We start from the raw sequence: 15,642 nt of genomic DNA on the forward strand, positions 1-15,642 counted from the left end.
TGTCCTGGAACTCACTTTGTAGACCAGGCTGGCCTCGAACTCAGAAATCCACCTGCCTCTGCCTCCCAAGTGCTGGGATTAAAGGCATGCGCCACCACCGCCCGGCTCCAAAAGATTTTTCTTTTTGAGATGAGGGTAGGATAGGACTATGTACTTTGACTGGCTTGAAACTCATTAAAGACCTACATACCTCTGCTTTTTAAGTCTTGGAATTAAAGGTTTGGCACCACTTTGCCCAGCTACTCTGCTTTTTATACCAAGATTCTGTCTCAAAAATAAAACTATCTCAATGGTGAGGTAGTAGGGAACTAGAAGGTGCATCTGCTGGATACTGCTCGTGTCTGTCTGTCTGTCTGTGTGTGCCTTTGTGATTTTTATGTACATCCATGCATGCAGGAGCCTGTAGAGGCCAAAAGACCAGAAGAGGGCATTGGGTCCTCTTGAATCAGTTATAGGGGTTCATAAGCCATTTTTTGGGTGCTGGGGACCAAACCCAGTTCCTCTGCAAGAGCAGTGAGGGCTCTTAGCCTGTGAGCTGTCTCCAGCGCTCTGTTGAGAAGAGATCAGACCCTTCTGCTAGAACGCGATGGAAACCCACATCAATAGGAGCACATTCAGAAGGCATTGGGGTGGGGGGCTCCAAACAGCATCATCTGGGAGGGCACTATGGGACTGAAAATACACTGACTCGGGCCCACTGAGAGAAGTCCTTAGGAGACTTTCCCATGGAAGCGTGTTTATGTTCTTTGTGACTTTGTGAGATAGAACAAGGACCAAAATGAACGGATGCACCTGCCATGTCTCCTGTCCTGCAGTTCAGTGTCTGTGGAAGCTCGTGGCTGTCCTGCTGCTTTGGAGCTGATCTTCTCCCACCCACAGTGGCTGTCGGTCCTCCCTCTCCTCCCTGTGGGTCTACTACGCTTTGAGCTGGTTTGTTTGATTTCTTTCCCTTTTTACCTAGGCATTTGATCGCCAGGCTCCAGCTTGAAGAACCAAATGAGGCGACCACAAAAGAAGAATCTGGCAGAAAGAGAAGAGCAGAGCGGGTTGTGATTCCTGGCACAGACTTTGGTTCCCCTGTAGCCCTGGGGCTTGGAAGAAGCACACAACCACCCTCCAAGTGGGGCTCCCCCCCCCAACCCATGAACCCCAGGGCCAGATGAGCTCCTTGGAAAACTGGAAGAAGTCTTAACACTGTTTTCAGAAGTTAGCTTTTAGTATTTACATTTCTCGGTGGAAGGCAGCTGGGGTCTATACCCATTGAATTGAAGGTGGTGATGGGGATGAGCAGGTCAAGGGAAGGGTGGGGCGAGGAAGCCTGGTTGTTCAGCTGGCGCCAAAGGCAGCACTGAAGCTCTCTTCCATGAACCTGGAGGGCGAGCGGGCGAGCCAGAGAGGTGCAAGAATGAGATTGGAAGTTTCTGGGAAAGGCGTCTGATTCTCATCTCCTGCTTCAACCGTTGAGGGGCGAGGAGAGAGGGTGGTGAGTGAAAGAGGAACTGTTGGCTCATTCTGTTTGCTGGGGAAGTGCTCAATCCCACTCCTTCCCTTTCAAGGTTTGCAAACCTGATTGCAGAATCGCCTCTCATGGAATTGGTGTGCATTTTGTTGACTAAATTCCTTAAGTTCAGTGACCTGAGGCAAACCCAGTTCTCCCTGCCCTCAGCCCCTTCCCTTCAGTAACTGTGGATTTCACTTTGGTCAAACCAACACTCCTCTTGCTCTGCCAGCTGTGCAGGCAGTGGTGTGTCTCCCCCCGTGGGCAGTTCAGAGCTCCAATCCTGGGCTTCCAGGGCTTTACCCCACCTGTCAGCAACCCCATGCCTGGAGCATGCTTCCAGATTCTTTGTGGCAAAGCGTATCCACAGCTAAGGAGTCAGTGTTACCCCACCCGCCTGTCAGCTAGTAAGCGGAAGTGTGGAGGAAGTGAGAAACAGCTATCGTGCTCCTAGAGGAGCCTGCGCGGCTCAGCCTTAACGGGATTTCTGTAGTGCAGAAAAGGCATGGCGTCTCATGACCATAGGCTTATCAGTGTTGTCATCCCACCCCTGAGATGGAGGTGGCAAGGGCTTCTTCATTTCCCCATGTTCATTCTCGCAACCCGGACATTTCCTGAGTCAGACTCTGTTGCCTTTCATCACTGGGAACCTGTCAGATGCTAGTTTGCCTGTCAGATGGATGTGGAGGGAGGGAAGAACTTCGGTGCTTGAGTAGTCTATGTGTCACATAAGTTTGCTGTCCTACAGAACTACTCAAGATGGACAGTGGGGTTGTTGGGTTCATTACTCTTAACCCTGTAGTGTTTCATGTGATGGCCTTTTGAGTTCCCTCTGCTTGTGTCTGCCTCAGGTGACAAAGTAAATATCGTCAGTCTTGGGGTTCCTGATGGTGGGGTGAAGCCCTGTGTCTAGGTAATTTAGAAAACTGTCTTATCTGGAAAATGGCCTGTGGGTCCCCTCTGTGCATAGAGTCACCTTCCTCCTCCTCAAACTAAACACAGAGATGTGTTTTCTCAGCTGACTGTAAAGAACTGAGCCCCAAGATGAGCGGTTATGTGTCAGTCCATTTCACTGTTAACACAGCTCAGGACTCAGAGACTGGCGTACCTGTCAGTTCTGCTTCTGGAGGGTGCAGGCCACTTGCCATTGTGTAGAAAGGGCCGTTGTGTAATGGAGTCCAACGTCCAGAGTCCGTAGAGGTCTTCACGGGATTAATATTTGCAGTCCAGAGATTGTTTCTCCCATTTCAGCCACCCATTATATAAAAATTCCTCTTCAGCCTGTGTTTGCATTGCTTGCATGGCTGTGAGCTAGGTAGTGTGGACGGATGTGAGGTAGAAGACAAGACCCCTGCCCTGAGAGAACTGGAAAGTGACTGTTGCTCAGGAAGGAATTGGAACACTACTCAGTGTAGCATAAAATCAAGGACCATCTTTAAAGACCGAGTGGGCATGATCAGGGTAGACCAGATGGTCTGGGAAAGCTCTGGTGATAAGGCTTGTAGGTGAGGGCGCTGTGACAGAAACTCAAGCTAAAGTACAGAGCAGAAATGTGTGGCAAGGTCAACAGCATCAGAGTCCTACTGGACCGCAGTCGTTGGACAGGTCTGAAGGCTAGGGAGAATGAGAGTGTGATGGAGGACAAAGCCAGTGTCAGCAGACACCTCTGGTCCTGGAGTCACCCATGGAGAATTTCTATACTCAGGTGCAAACCAGACCTGCTCCAGAGCACGGCAGCCTCACCCTTTCTGTCCTGGGAACTTGTGTTGTGCTGTTCTTAGGAGCTTCGGTGTTCCAGTCACAACTGGCCTGACCCTTCCTCAGCAGGATGGGCTGCAAAACAGCAGTGTGGGAGACAGCTCTAGGAGGAGGCCTGGCCTAGCCCCAGGAGGCCTTGTTAGAAGGGAGTGAGCAGTTGAGCCTGTTGACTGTACTATAGGCTGACTGGGGAAGGGAGGGAGCGAGGCGAGAGGGCATGGGTGGGTCTTCATCTTTCCCAGATGGTGGGGCAGTGCTAATGGAAGTGCAGTCTACAGGAGGAACTCAACTTGTCTTTTGTGGTTCTGTGCCAGTCACAAACTGGGAAAGGCAGTCACTTCTAGAGACCTGCTACGGTTTTCTAAGTTGTGGTTGGGGGTGTCGCTACTCCTCGATGCAGCCTGTGTAGCCTTCACTCGTTTATAACTGATGTACTGTAACCTTCCTCAAGACGGGTATGTCACTGTAAGCTAATGACAACTACTGCTGCACGCTGTGCTTACTTGAAACGTGGTCTGTGCTGGGAGTGCAGGCATGTGGGAGCAGGAGCCTGGCTGTGGATCCACCTGTCCTGACTTGATCGTGGTTGTGCACCAAGTGACATACATGTGCATAGAAAGGTTTGGAAGTGTCTCATCTCCTGTCTCTCCTTGTCCACTGTCACTTGGACTAAGCCTCTGAGGCCAAGCGGGGCGTGATGGGATGGCTACACTTGCCCTGTGATGCATGTCCCCTGAGGACTAGGAAATAGTACAGCCCTAGAAGAGCCCCAGGGAGCCACCCTTTCAGCCTTGCCTCATGTCTCTAGGAGGGCATGGCCTGCTTGAAGCCCCAATCCCATGGGAAGTAGGGACAGGAAAAGCTTCCCCAGGTAGGAGCTTCCTTCCCTTCCTTGTTGCTTTTCTCTTACCTTTGAGCCCAGGAGTGAGAGGCCAAGTCATCGAGATGGAAAGAGCCGCTCACAGGTCTAGAGTTCTACGTAAGCGAGCGAGAAAGCGCCCTCATTTGTCCAAGTCTTGTCTGCAGTTGGGGTGTTAGGAACATCTCCACTGGCGGGGACTAGGGTTTGCTTTCCACTTTGATGAGAGAATGGCATGCCCATGTGTGGAGGGGATGAGCTCTGAGTTAGACATTTTCCCTATGGGAATCCTCTTGGTTTGGTTTGTGGGGCGAGGGGAGTGGATATGTGGTTTTTATTTGTAGTCATCAACACAGCTGTCCTTACACTGAATCTGTGCTATTGCATACATGTAGCCATCTTTCTTTTCACTGCAGCAGTGTTTATCGGTAGTTCAAAATGATTTATTTGCTCCTGGGGAGTAAAAACCTTTTTTATTAAAAAAGAAAAAAGAAAAAAAAAAAAGAAAGAAAAGAAAGAAAGGTGTGCCCCATTATGATAGCTGTAGAATTATTGGGCCACAAGAGTCACGTCTGCAAGTCCCCTGTGGTCCATTTGTTTTGGCACTGGAGCCCTCGTGCTCAGTACAGTGTGACGGGCCCTTCCTTGGAAACGTGGAGAACATTTTGGGAGTGAGGTTGGGTTGAATCACTGAGAGGGCTCTGGGGACAGAACTGCAGTTGAAAATAGAATACTGATTCTGTAATCTGCCAGAGAAAGGACCTTTCTTTACATACAGATTTCATGTGTCCTTTATCTTTCATTGCTTCCTGGTGTCCTGGATAGGGGTCACCTAGTTTCTTCTGGTGTCCCTCTTGTCTTTCCTGTCCTTTGTCCTGTCCCTTCCCACTTCATCTACCTCCCAGAGAGCCCATCCTGCATGCTGAGTTTGTGACATGCTTTCACTCATCCCATCTTCAGAGGGTTTTAGAGGGTCCCTGGAGTTGCTCCCTGCCCCACTGACCCCTCATAGTGCCAAGAGGCAGCAAGGAGCAGACAAGCAGCCGGGCAGACAGCAACATTGGATCGCAGCTGGACTGCGACGGCAGCTGCTCCTGGAAACAGATAGGGAAAAGAAGACATTCTTCTTCAGCCCGCTTGCTGTGCTCTGTGGGCAGTGGGCTGATGCCACCACTCCTCCATCCCTGGTGCTCCCAAGAGGGACGGGCAAGATCCAGGCACCGCTCTGGGCAGGCCAGACATGAGGATGCCTGCACAGGTGCTGCATAGCACAGGCACTGACTGCTGTGCACTCTGGTGGGTTTTCAGAAACTCCGTGCTGAGGGGTGTCATTCTGGACTCAGTGGTTGGGGGTGTTTTCACCACCGGGGAGCTGTGCCCCCATAACCACTCTGTCCTGCTTAGCCACCCCTGCCCTCCAAGCCAAAGCGTGGCCTGGCTTTTGTCTTCCCATTTAGTTTCCCTACTTTATTCTCCCTTTTTTGTGCTTAATTTATTAAAATAGTTGCTGTATAATTTATTTTCATAAAGTATAAAAAAATAACTAAATGGTTAAAATAGACTTGCAGGCCAATCTTAAATGGGGGTGGGTCTGGGGTGGGATGGGGAGAGGGAAAGACGTTTTGATATAAACAAAACAAATGCACTTTGGGTGTGTTTTGGTATTTTTCTGGGCATAGAGGGGTGGGTGTCGGGATGTCCCTGTAGATTAGTTCCAGAGTGGGGTGTCTGTAAATACTGTACTAATAGGCATGTGTGACTCTTGTAAAGGGACATTAGTAGCTGCTGCAGGTCCTGTTTGGAAACTGTGTGTATAATTCCCGGTTTTTTGTAAGTGTCAGCGCGGGAGACATTTGACTCTTGTGTTTGTATCTCCTTTTTATGATTGCTGTACCGACCCATGTCTTTTTGGGGAGGGATGAAAAGAGATTTGAAATAAAAATGTTTAGAAATGATCTGTTACTTGGCTTTGTGTTTAGTCTCTCTCCTGACTCTTCACTCTCTGTCAGGCATGGGGTCTCTGCACTGGCAGCCATGCAGAACACAGCCAGTGCTGTCTCTAAAGCACGGTTGTTGGAAAATTCCTAAGACTGAAACAGGCCACTTCCCAGAGCTGCCCTAGGAAGTGCAGGAGCATCCCGGAGAACCTTGGGAAGGGTGGGCAGGTGCCCAGAGCCTTCCTGTCAGGGTGAGCAGTAGACTGGCACATTTTACTGTGGCAGCAACCATCCTGGTGAGGCTGGCTGTAAGGCTGGCTTGCTGCCTTTTCATTTTGCCCTCCCGGCTCCTGGGCAAGGCCTGTTGCTTTCCTTAATACCTTGGGTGTGTTCTGGGAACCACTTTAACCCCTATCTGTCCTCTCCCTCCCTCCCTCTTTTTTTTTTTTTTAAAGATTTATTATTCATAAGTACACTGTAGCTGTCTTCAGACACACCAGAAGAGGGCGTCAGATCTCATTTCAGGTGGTTGTGAACCACCATGTGGTTGCTGGGACTTGAACTCAGGACCTTCAGAAGAGCAGTCAGTGCTCTTAACCACTGAGCCATCTCTCCAGCCCTGCCCTCTCCCTCTTATCCTGCTTCCTGCTTGAGGGGCTGGTGGGCTGCCTGGAAATTGTCTGCAGGTTTCCTGCTGAATTCTCTGGGAAGCCACTTCCCTAGGTGAATCACAGGGGGACTTCTAGGAGTCTCTGTTAGCCCTGGCTGTCCTGGGACTTGCTCTATAGACTAGACTGGTCTTGAACTCAGAGATCTGTCTGCCTCTGCTTCCATGAAGGTATGTGCCACCACCACCTGGCCAGGCAGTCCCCTTTTTATCCAAATGGTTTCAGCAATTTACCAAGAGCTCTTGCTTCCTGCTTCCTCCCTCCTATTCTTAAAAAAACAAAATTCCAGGAGCTGGAAAGAAGGCTCTGTGGCTAACAGCACTTGTTCTTGCAAGGGACCCAGGTTTGGATTCTCAGCACCCAAACCTCAGACATGGTCGCTCTCCGCCATCTGTAACTCCAGCACCAGGGCGTTTGATTCTTTCTTCAGGCCTCCACTGGACACCAGACACACCTGGTACAGATACAGACATGCAGACAAAACATTCATATAAGCCGGGCAGTGGTGGCGCATGCCTTTAATCCCAGCACTCAGGATGCAGAGGTAAGTGGATCTCTTATGACTTCAAGGCCAATCAGAGTTACACAGTGGCTCTAAAAAACAATCCACCCCCCACCCCCCAAAAAAACTCCAAACCTAAAACCACATGTGAGGGCCTGTGAAAAGGTTTAGCAGGTAAGGTACTTGTTGCCAAGGCAACCTGAGTTCAATCCTTGGAATCTATACAATGGACTTGGTAGACCTAGAACCTGGAGCCTATATGACTAAAGGAGAAAACTGACTTCTGAAAATTGCCCTTTGAGCCCTCCCCTCCCCCCAACACACACACACACACACACACAGAGTACAAGTCAGACCGAGAGGGAATGGAATAGGGAGCTGGGATGGAAACCATATTGGACTGAAGCAAGCACCGGAAGGGTTCTGGGCCCTTGTGGCAAGAGGAGAACCCAGCATGTGTGAGGAGGAGGCTGGAAGAGAGGAAGCAGAGTGTGGCAAGTCAGGTCTCAGGCTGTAACCACACTGCCAACTCCTGAACTCCCCTGACACCGAGTGGGTTTTCCCAGGTGGTCGAGAGAGGCAGGGCACGCCCTTCTCTGATGCACCTAGTGGATGCCGGCGGCTACCTGTAACAATCCAGGCTGTGGTTGGCCAAACTGAACCGGGCAGTGAACCCTCAACAGGGAATGGAATTCCGAGGAGGCATCCTGCTGGACGCAGGACAGGAACTTCGAGTCACCCGGTTCTGGGGCTCGGGCTGGGGGGCGTGGCGGCGGGGAGTCGCGGGGGGGGGGGTGGGGTCGACCGCGAGATTGCGAGGGAGGAAGAGTGGGCGTAGCCGAGTGCGCCTTTGAGCTGCTTCTGCCACCTAGTGGCTTTTCTGAGCCAGGCCACCCAGCTGCAGTTTGGTGAAGCTGGGATAAATATTCACAAACAGCATCTCTAGTCCTCGTCTGTGGCCGGATTTCTCCTTAGTTAGTTGGGGACCTTGGCTTGTCCCGAATCCTCTACCTGACGCGAGGGACAAAATCCTTTCTAAGATGCAAGAAGAGCCATGTTTTTTTAGACTCACTGGCGGTGTATAGAGCTGAGACTGACAACCCTACCCCGTGATGGGTGCCACCCTTACTCCCCGACTTGACGATAGCCAATGACAGATGCTGGGACCCTGCCCGGCTTGGTATCATCTTAGGATTCGGTGTAATTCTCTAAATATATGTGGTTCTGTGTCTCCCCCAGCCTCCCTCGCCTCCTCCTGGAGGGGGAGTGCGGGAGGGATTTGCCCTCTTTTCTCTAAGATGACAAGAGACAGCAGGCACTGGAGACCTGCTGGAGAAGGCCAACAGGGCCTGTGCATCTATCTCCTGGGTCTCTTGTCCAGCCTTCGCCTACGGGAGAAGGCGGTTTGTACTGAGGTCTTCATTGCATCATGTCAGGGCAGATGTAAGGATTTGGGGAGGGGCCGGGAGGGTGAAGAGCTTCGGGAGGGATCCAGTAGTCAGATGAAGGGGGCGGGGCTGGGGCGGGGCTGTAAATCCCGAGTCAGGCATCCAGGGACACCTGTGTACACTCTCTGGTGCCTGCCACCTTCCCCGACTGACACCCACTTCACTCTCCAGGCCTGGCAGCCTCAGCTGCACCCGGCCAGATTGCATCATGCCTGGCTTTGTTCTCACAGAGAGCAGGTGCAGGAGGAGCAGCGTCTTCCCTCTTATCCTTTCCACTCCCTCCCAGGCCACCCTCCTTTCTCCCTTCAGGGCTCTCTACTTGCTATTAGAGGGAAGAAGGCAGAGTAGGCTATACCACTGTGGTCCTCAAAAAAGCAACACCAGGTGGCATAGCAGAATATGGACTATCAGAACTAAATGACAAGGTCAGAACCGTTCTCTTGCTTCTAAAGCTAAAAATAACGAGCTGAATTAATTCAATCCTTGTAGGAAGTATGAATCGTATGTGGCTCATTCGTGTGGACCTAGAACTTCCTGCCCATATTTTCCTATAATCTTTTCTGCAATCCTGTGAGATGGCGCCACTGTCACCTGTTTTCTGCCAGAGTGCAGAGAGATGACAATACAAGAAGACCACAGGGCCACTCAGGCCCTTGGACTTGAATCTTGGTCTGTTTTCCTTTAGATAGACTTAAAGGACAACCAAGAGATGGTTGGGAAATTCCATGCTGACTGGGCCTGAACATTTTCTTTAAAAGGGGTCTTGAAACTGGGAACAGTGACTCATTCCTACATTCCTAGCACTGGAAACTGCAGGAGGAGGGAGGTGTCATGACCAGCCTGAGCTTCATAGTGAGTTTGAGGCCAGTCTAGGTGACAGAGTGAGACCTTGTCTGAAAACGTTAGAAAGCCAAACGGGTGGTGGAGTGCCCAGCACACTCCTCAGGAGACAAGGGTGCCTTCTTGTCTCTTAATTTGAGCAAACAACTAATGTGAGCTACCTACTGAGAAACCTGGCTGTGCCCGCCCAGTTGCCCACTACTTCATCACTCTGGTGGTGCTGTAGGCTTTGACTTAGGCAGGGTGTGAAAGGGTACAAGTGTGTCCAGAGGTACGCCCTCAACCCACCTCTGGCCACACCTCCCACACCTCCACCCTTGCCACCACTGCCTCTGCCAGGGATGTTAGTTGGGCTAGTAGGATTCTATAGAATGTCCCCAAAGGCTGGGCAAAGATGGTAGATGGTACCGTTCCTTCTCTTTATAAGGACTACTTGTAAATCTTCCTATGGCATTCAGAGTGTGGTGGGAGGTTGTTTACTTGTTTTCCCCGTGACAGGATTTCTCTGTGTAGCCCTGGCTGTTCTGGAATGCGCTCTGTAGACCAGGCTGGCCTCGAACTCCTGGCTTTGGAGTGTTGAGAATTTAACATTGGGCTTTGACAGCCAAGCTGGCATGAATTTGGCTAACAGGACTCTGTTTCTCAGAGCCAGACCTGCATATTTAGGGGTTGACCTTGCAAAGCACTGGCCGAGCAACAGCCTGGAAATGGGGGTGGCCGCCGCTGCACCCTGCTTTCATTTCCTGGTCATTGAGAGAAAACGAGAGGGAAGCCAATGGGAAGGAACACAGTCTGGCTTCTGCAGCCAGCGTCCAGCTCCTCCAGGGTCTGGGAGAGGCCAGCTGGGGGGGTGGGAGCATGCTTGCTCACTGACACTCCTGTCTTTTTAGGCCAGGACAGACTTCCTATAAAGGGACAAAGGATCCATTGACCCCATAGCCTTGTGACACTACCCAAGATTGTCCTCTCTCTCCAGGCAGCCAGCAGGGCCCTCAGGTAGCAGACAGGAGCTATGAGGCTACCTAGATGGCATGGCAGGGAAGCTGAAAGAGGCTACAGTCATCTGGGTGGGGAAAGTGGGGAGTCCCTGGGGGGTGGGGGGCCAGGGCTAGCTTCTGGGACCCCTACTGCTATCCTCAGAGCAAATCCCCTCATAGCCTGCAGTAGAGAGGCATGGGAGGGGCTAGAGAGTCCAACTGCCTTACCAAATAAACCAGTTGAATGCTGGCTTGGGTCTCCCTGCCCCCATAGGCCCAACACGCCCCAGCCTATAAAACCCCCTTTGTCTGGTAGGCTGAGGTCTTAACTCTCCATTTTAGCTTCCCACTCCCGTCTCTCTCATCCTCTGGTGCCTGACACAGAGGAGGACTGGGTGAGAAACGTGAGGCCAATTTCTTGTCAGCCTGGACACTGGCTTGGGCATCGTCAGCCAGCTCCTGCATATGAATGATAGAAATCCCACTACTGCATTCAGGGCAGGTGAATGGCCTCCCTGTCTTCTCTGGACTCCACTCCTGCCTTGGAGCAGAACACCACGCCCACCTCATTTATGCTCATTCATATGATCTCTGTCTCAGTTTGGTCCTGCTCTGTCCACGACAAGGGACACCTTGGTTTTGATTGCCAAAGAGGGAGTCACCTTGGCCCTCTTCACCAGGGTTGGTGGGCATTGTACTTTTCAGCATCTGGGATTCAAAAACCCCTTCTTGGTAGAGGGTAAACAGGTCATCTTAGGGTTGGCACATGGCTGGGGCATGGCACGTTGGGTGGGCGACAGGAATCTCCATCCATCTCTGCTCCCCACCCCCATACGACAGCCAAAGTCCTTAGGGCACATTTACAGAAAAGCTGGACCTTGGCAACAAGGAACTACCTCTGCCAGCTGCCTGTTCTCACTGCCATCGCCCCGTGGAGGGCCACAGTGCCTGCCTGTGTTCAGTAGTCCGTGGGTATGTCTGCAGGCTCTCAATCTCTTTAAGTGGCCCATTGCCATTTGGGCCATCGGGTCAGCTCTGCCACCAAACTTCTTGGTTCCCTTGGTCAAACTCCTTTCCTGACTAGCTTCAGGAAAGCGGCAAGGGTCTTCCCTTGGAGCAGAATCTTCTCCCCATTGAAGAGACCCCAGGACAGGCAGCTCGGGATGTGGAGGCAGGAGAAACCCCTGGATGTGGTAGGCCCCGGGATGCACTGTGAGCGTGTGTGTGTGTGTGTGTGTGTGTGTGTGTGTGTGTGTGTGTGTCTCAGTGAGACTCCGCGCAGCTGGTAGCGGGTGCCTTCGGGTACGAAGTGTGAGCTCGTGGAACGCGGCCCCCACCCGGACTGGGGGAGACGGCCGAGCCCGCGGAGGGGCGGAGTCTGCGGCGGGGCGGAGCCCGGGGCGGGAGGGCTGGGGCGGTGGAGTCCGGGCGCTCCTGGCGTGGCTCGCGGTCGCCGGGTGCAGCTGCCCGGCCAGAGTGCATGGAGGGACCGCCGCCCCCTGCGCCCCTTGGGGCCCGCACGCGGAGGACGGCATAGCGGTCACAGCATGGAGCAGGTCAGCGGATGCGGGATACGGGCGCGTGTCTGAAAACCAGGGCAGCGGGCGCGGGTGACCCGGCGAGGGTGGGCGAGGCGGGAGCGAGGGCCGGACCACGAGGGAGGGGTGCGGGCGCGGGAGCTCGGGGCGGGGCTGAGCTGGAGAAGAGGGATGGGGCCGAGCCACACCGAGGTGGTGCACACAGGCACACGGCGCGCTCTCGGGGCACTCCCCCATCGTGATAACCAGGAAAGCAAGCGCAGAGGGTGCACTCTGCACCCCTCCCTACATTTAGAAGCCCCCATCTCCAGTTGGGAAGGGAAGCCCCTAGACCTTGCTCGCTAAACCTAGGGCTGAGGGGCACGGGCTCTACAGATTGGAGGGGTGGCCATAGAACTCCGTTGTTCCCCAGGTCCCCACCCTCCAGTGGGACTTCAGGATACAGCGGCCCTTCCCCCTACGTGTCAAGGGACTTCTCCCAGCCTGTCTGCCTCTTCTCCCAGTTACAGCAGCTGCAGCAACTGCTGCCACCATTTCATGACAGTGAGAAGATGGGGTGGGCTAGAAGGCTCGCCACATGCGCCCCAAAGGCAGCAAGGCAGCCTTGGCCAGGTGGGCGGCTGCTTGCCTCTTACCCAGGCTCTGGGCATAGGACTGGGCTGTGGGCTAGGCTTAGTGACCAGGGAAGGGCCCCTTGCTTGAGCTGTCACTCTGCAAGCTCTGCGTATCCACCCACCCCCACCCCACCCCGAGCCTAGCCAGTCAGGCCAGTGAAGTAGGAGGCTCCGATTCTGGCTCAGAGCCCTAGCTCTAAGAGGGGCAGCGAAGGGTGAGGGTGGAGTGTCCGCTGTGCTCCCAGCAATGCTGACTCTATGGGGTCCTTGGGTGGGGTTTGGAGTGGTAGAGCTGGCTTTTCTGTCACTAGATGAGCCCGGAAATGCTGAACCTGTCCGTGTAACCGTCTTGTCCCTGCTCTGGGCTCCTTTCAGCTGCTTACTGTGGGGTCTTGGCCTCTTTAGGTCTCTCCCCTCCTAGTGAGCTCTGGTTCCCCCACACTGTTGCAGAGGGGGTTCAGGCATGGGCTACCTATGATAGTTAAGAGTCAGCAGATGGATGACCCTAAATTCTGGGAGGTTGGGTGGCTTGCTGTGTGCTCTGGTTTTCTTTCCTGGGCTGGGCTGTGAGGTTTGGGGCGGGGTCATGGGTTGCTCCCGTCTCTAGGCCTGTTTGGCATCTTGGCCTTAATTTAAATGGCCAGTGGCAGCTCCCAAAGCACCAGGCCTGGTAGGGGGAAGGGGACACAGCTCCTCGTCTTGCTGTGTACTGATGGACGCTCGGGAAGGGGAGTCACTAAAGGCCGCTGAGTTCTTCAGTATAAAATCAGTTTTATGTTACATTATGAATTTCATGTTTTTCTTAAGGGGGAAAAGCAAGGGCTACTACTACTTCCCGTCTCTCACAGCCCCACCCAAGTATGCCTCCAAATGACCTATTTGCTCCAGCATCTTCATGCTCTTCCTCACCATGCCCACCACCATGCCCCCGGGAGTGGGACAAGAGGCTGGATTTTCTTTCTTCTCCCCATCCTTCTTTTTGGTGTCACCATGGAGCCTGGACTGCATTCCCTAGTGCTGGGGTTACAGGAGTGTATGTATGAACCTGGCTTCAGGCCCATGGGACTCCTGACCTGGCTCCACAGAGTGCTGCTGGCAGGCCTGGGATGTTTGTCTCCAGGCCACTGTAAGAGCTGCCAGCAATAGAGAGGGATAGCCTCTGTTGAAGAGCAAGGCTACTCAGCCTGGAGCCTTCCAAATGTAAGCACACTCTTGTGATGGGCGTGGTGTGCGGTGATTCCTGGTTCGGAGTGGAGGTGCCAGCCTGATATGTCTAAGACCTTGGGGTACTCTACACCCAGTACCCTGCCAGCCTCTCTGCCAATGGCTGGTGTTCAAAGCTGCCGGAAGCATGGTGGTTCCTAAGGGGTATTTCCGAAACCAGAGCTGCAGCAGCAGCAGCTCCTATTTTAAGTTTCCCATGTGCTGAGCCCCCTTGTAAAGCAGAGAATCCTTTTATAGTGCAAGAGCCTCCCTGGTGTGTCTGCTTGGTATGTGTGGATTCTGGCATGTAGGGTTTCCTAAAGGGGAGCCTGTCTGGAATCTCTCCCAGGGGCTGGATTCGCCAGGTTCCCCAATCTTGTGGCCAGCCCCGCCCCCTTTCCTCCCCAGTGGACTCCCCTCTTGCCACCCAGGGCTGGCTCAGGGCCAGACAAAGGAGATAGGGGCAGCTGCTGGGGATTTCCAGACTGTCCAGGGGTGGAGGTGGGGGGAGTTAGGAGCCACCCACACCTTTCCTCCTCTCTCCTTCCCTCCCTCTCTTTCCGTTTTCCTTGTCTCTCTGTCCCCCCTCCCCTCTACTCCTTTCCTTCCCTGAAAGGAGGGCAGCCTGAGAGTGGAACAGACTCCTCCTATATGTGTGGGGGAGGGGGGGTTGTTGGGGGGAGAGCCGAGTCTGGGTCTCATATAGAACTTCAGGATCCCTAGTACAGGAAGGGTCCAGCCCCTCAACCCCCACTGTGCCCTACAATGGAGAGCAAGGTCAGACTTTGCTTGAGTCCTGAATCGGAGCTGGGAGGACCTCTTAGATTACTTAACCTCTCTGAGCCTGTTTCCTCATCCACAGTGGACCTAATTATATCCATTTTACAGTGCTCCCATGGGGTTAAGTAAAATTAGATCGGGAAGACCATCCTCCGCACTAGACACAGTCCAGTCCCTCTCCCTTCCATCTTGGTGTTGCAAAGCCCTGCTAGCAGGTACCATGACCTTTGGGAGCTGTTGTTTAGCATTGTGCTCAGCCACTTAGTCCATGGCCCAGTTAGGACCCTACTGATGGCTGATGACATACAATTAGGATCCTACTGAGTCCCCACCCCAGACCTCATCTCTCTTTGCCAACTAATAGGTTTTCCTAGCAGGCAGACAGTTCTGATGGAGCAGGTGATCACTTCCTGCTGTGACACTTGGGCAGGTTTCACGTGACTACTGTCAACCCAGGGAAACTGCAGTCTCCTGTTCCAAGCCTGCTATCCAGGGTTGCTGGGCTAAGGACCCCAGCTGTTTGGCAAGTCCCTAATGCCTTTGGCCCCAACCTAGCCAGAGGTCTTTAGGCTTCCTTCCCAAGGTGTGTTTACCTTGGGATTTCTGCCACAGGGACAGGTGGCAGGGATCCCAGGGGCTGGCATCCCTTTGAATGAATGATATCCCCACTGACCCCTTTAAAAATACTTTGCGATGTCCTTCACCTTTAATCCCAGCACTCAGGAGGCAACAGCAGGCTGTTCTCTGTCAGTTCAAGGTCACCCCCTAGTCTATATAGTAAGTTCCAGGCCAGCCAAGAGTACATAGTGAGACTGTCTAAAGAAACAAAACAAAACCACCAACCAGACAAACAAAAGGCTGTGAGTCTCCTGAGTGGGTATGTGGGTTTGCCCAGGCCTGTGTCCCACCCCTTCACTCCTCCCTCTGCCTTTCGTCAAAGGCCTTCAAGGGTCCAGGGTTGCCCCCAAGGCCACTTCCCTCTCTTCTAAATATCCAGCTTCACTCTTGTTTTGCTCAGGA

At 53.0% G+C, this 15,642-nt stretch overlaps 1 protein-coding gene across 2 annotated transcripts in view; it reads left to right on the forward strand.

Annotated features, from left to right (window-relative positions):
* Socs7 (suppressor of cytokine signaling 7) overlaps positions 1-6,070 on the forward strand; it is a 36,104-nt gene extending 30,034 nt beyond the window's left edge. The window contains exon 10 of one of the 2 annotated variants that reach the window (XM_021176739.2): positions 962-6,070. The gene's annotated coding sequence lies outside the window, so the exon portion shown is untranslated. The remainder of the gene's footprint in view (positions 1-961) is intronic. The other variant, XM_029483627.1, reaches the window with a different exon arrangement.
* Positions 6,071-15,642: the final 9,572 nt, after the last annotated feature.

Source organism: Mus caroli, chromosome 11, assembly GCF_900094665.2.
Source record: "Mus caroli chromosome 11, CAROLI_EIJ_v1.1, whole genome shotgun sequence".
NCBI lineage: Eukaryota > Metazoa > Chordata > Mammalia > Rodentia > Muridae > Mus > Mus caroli.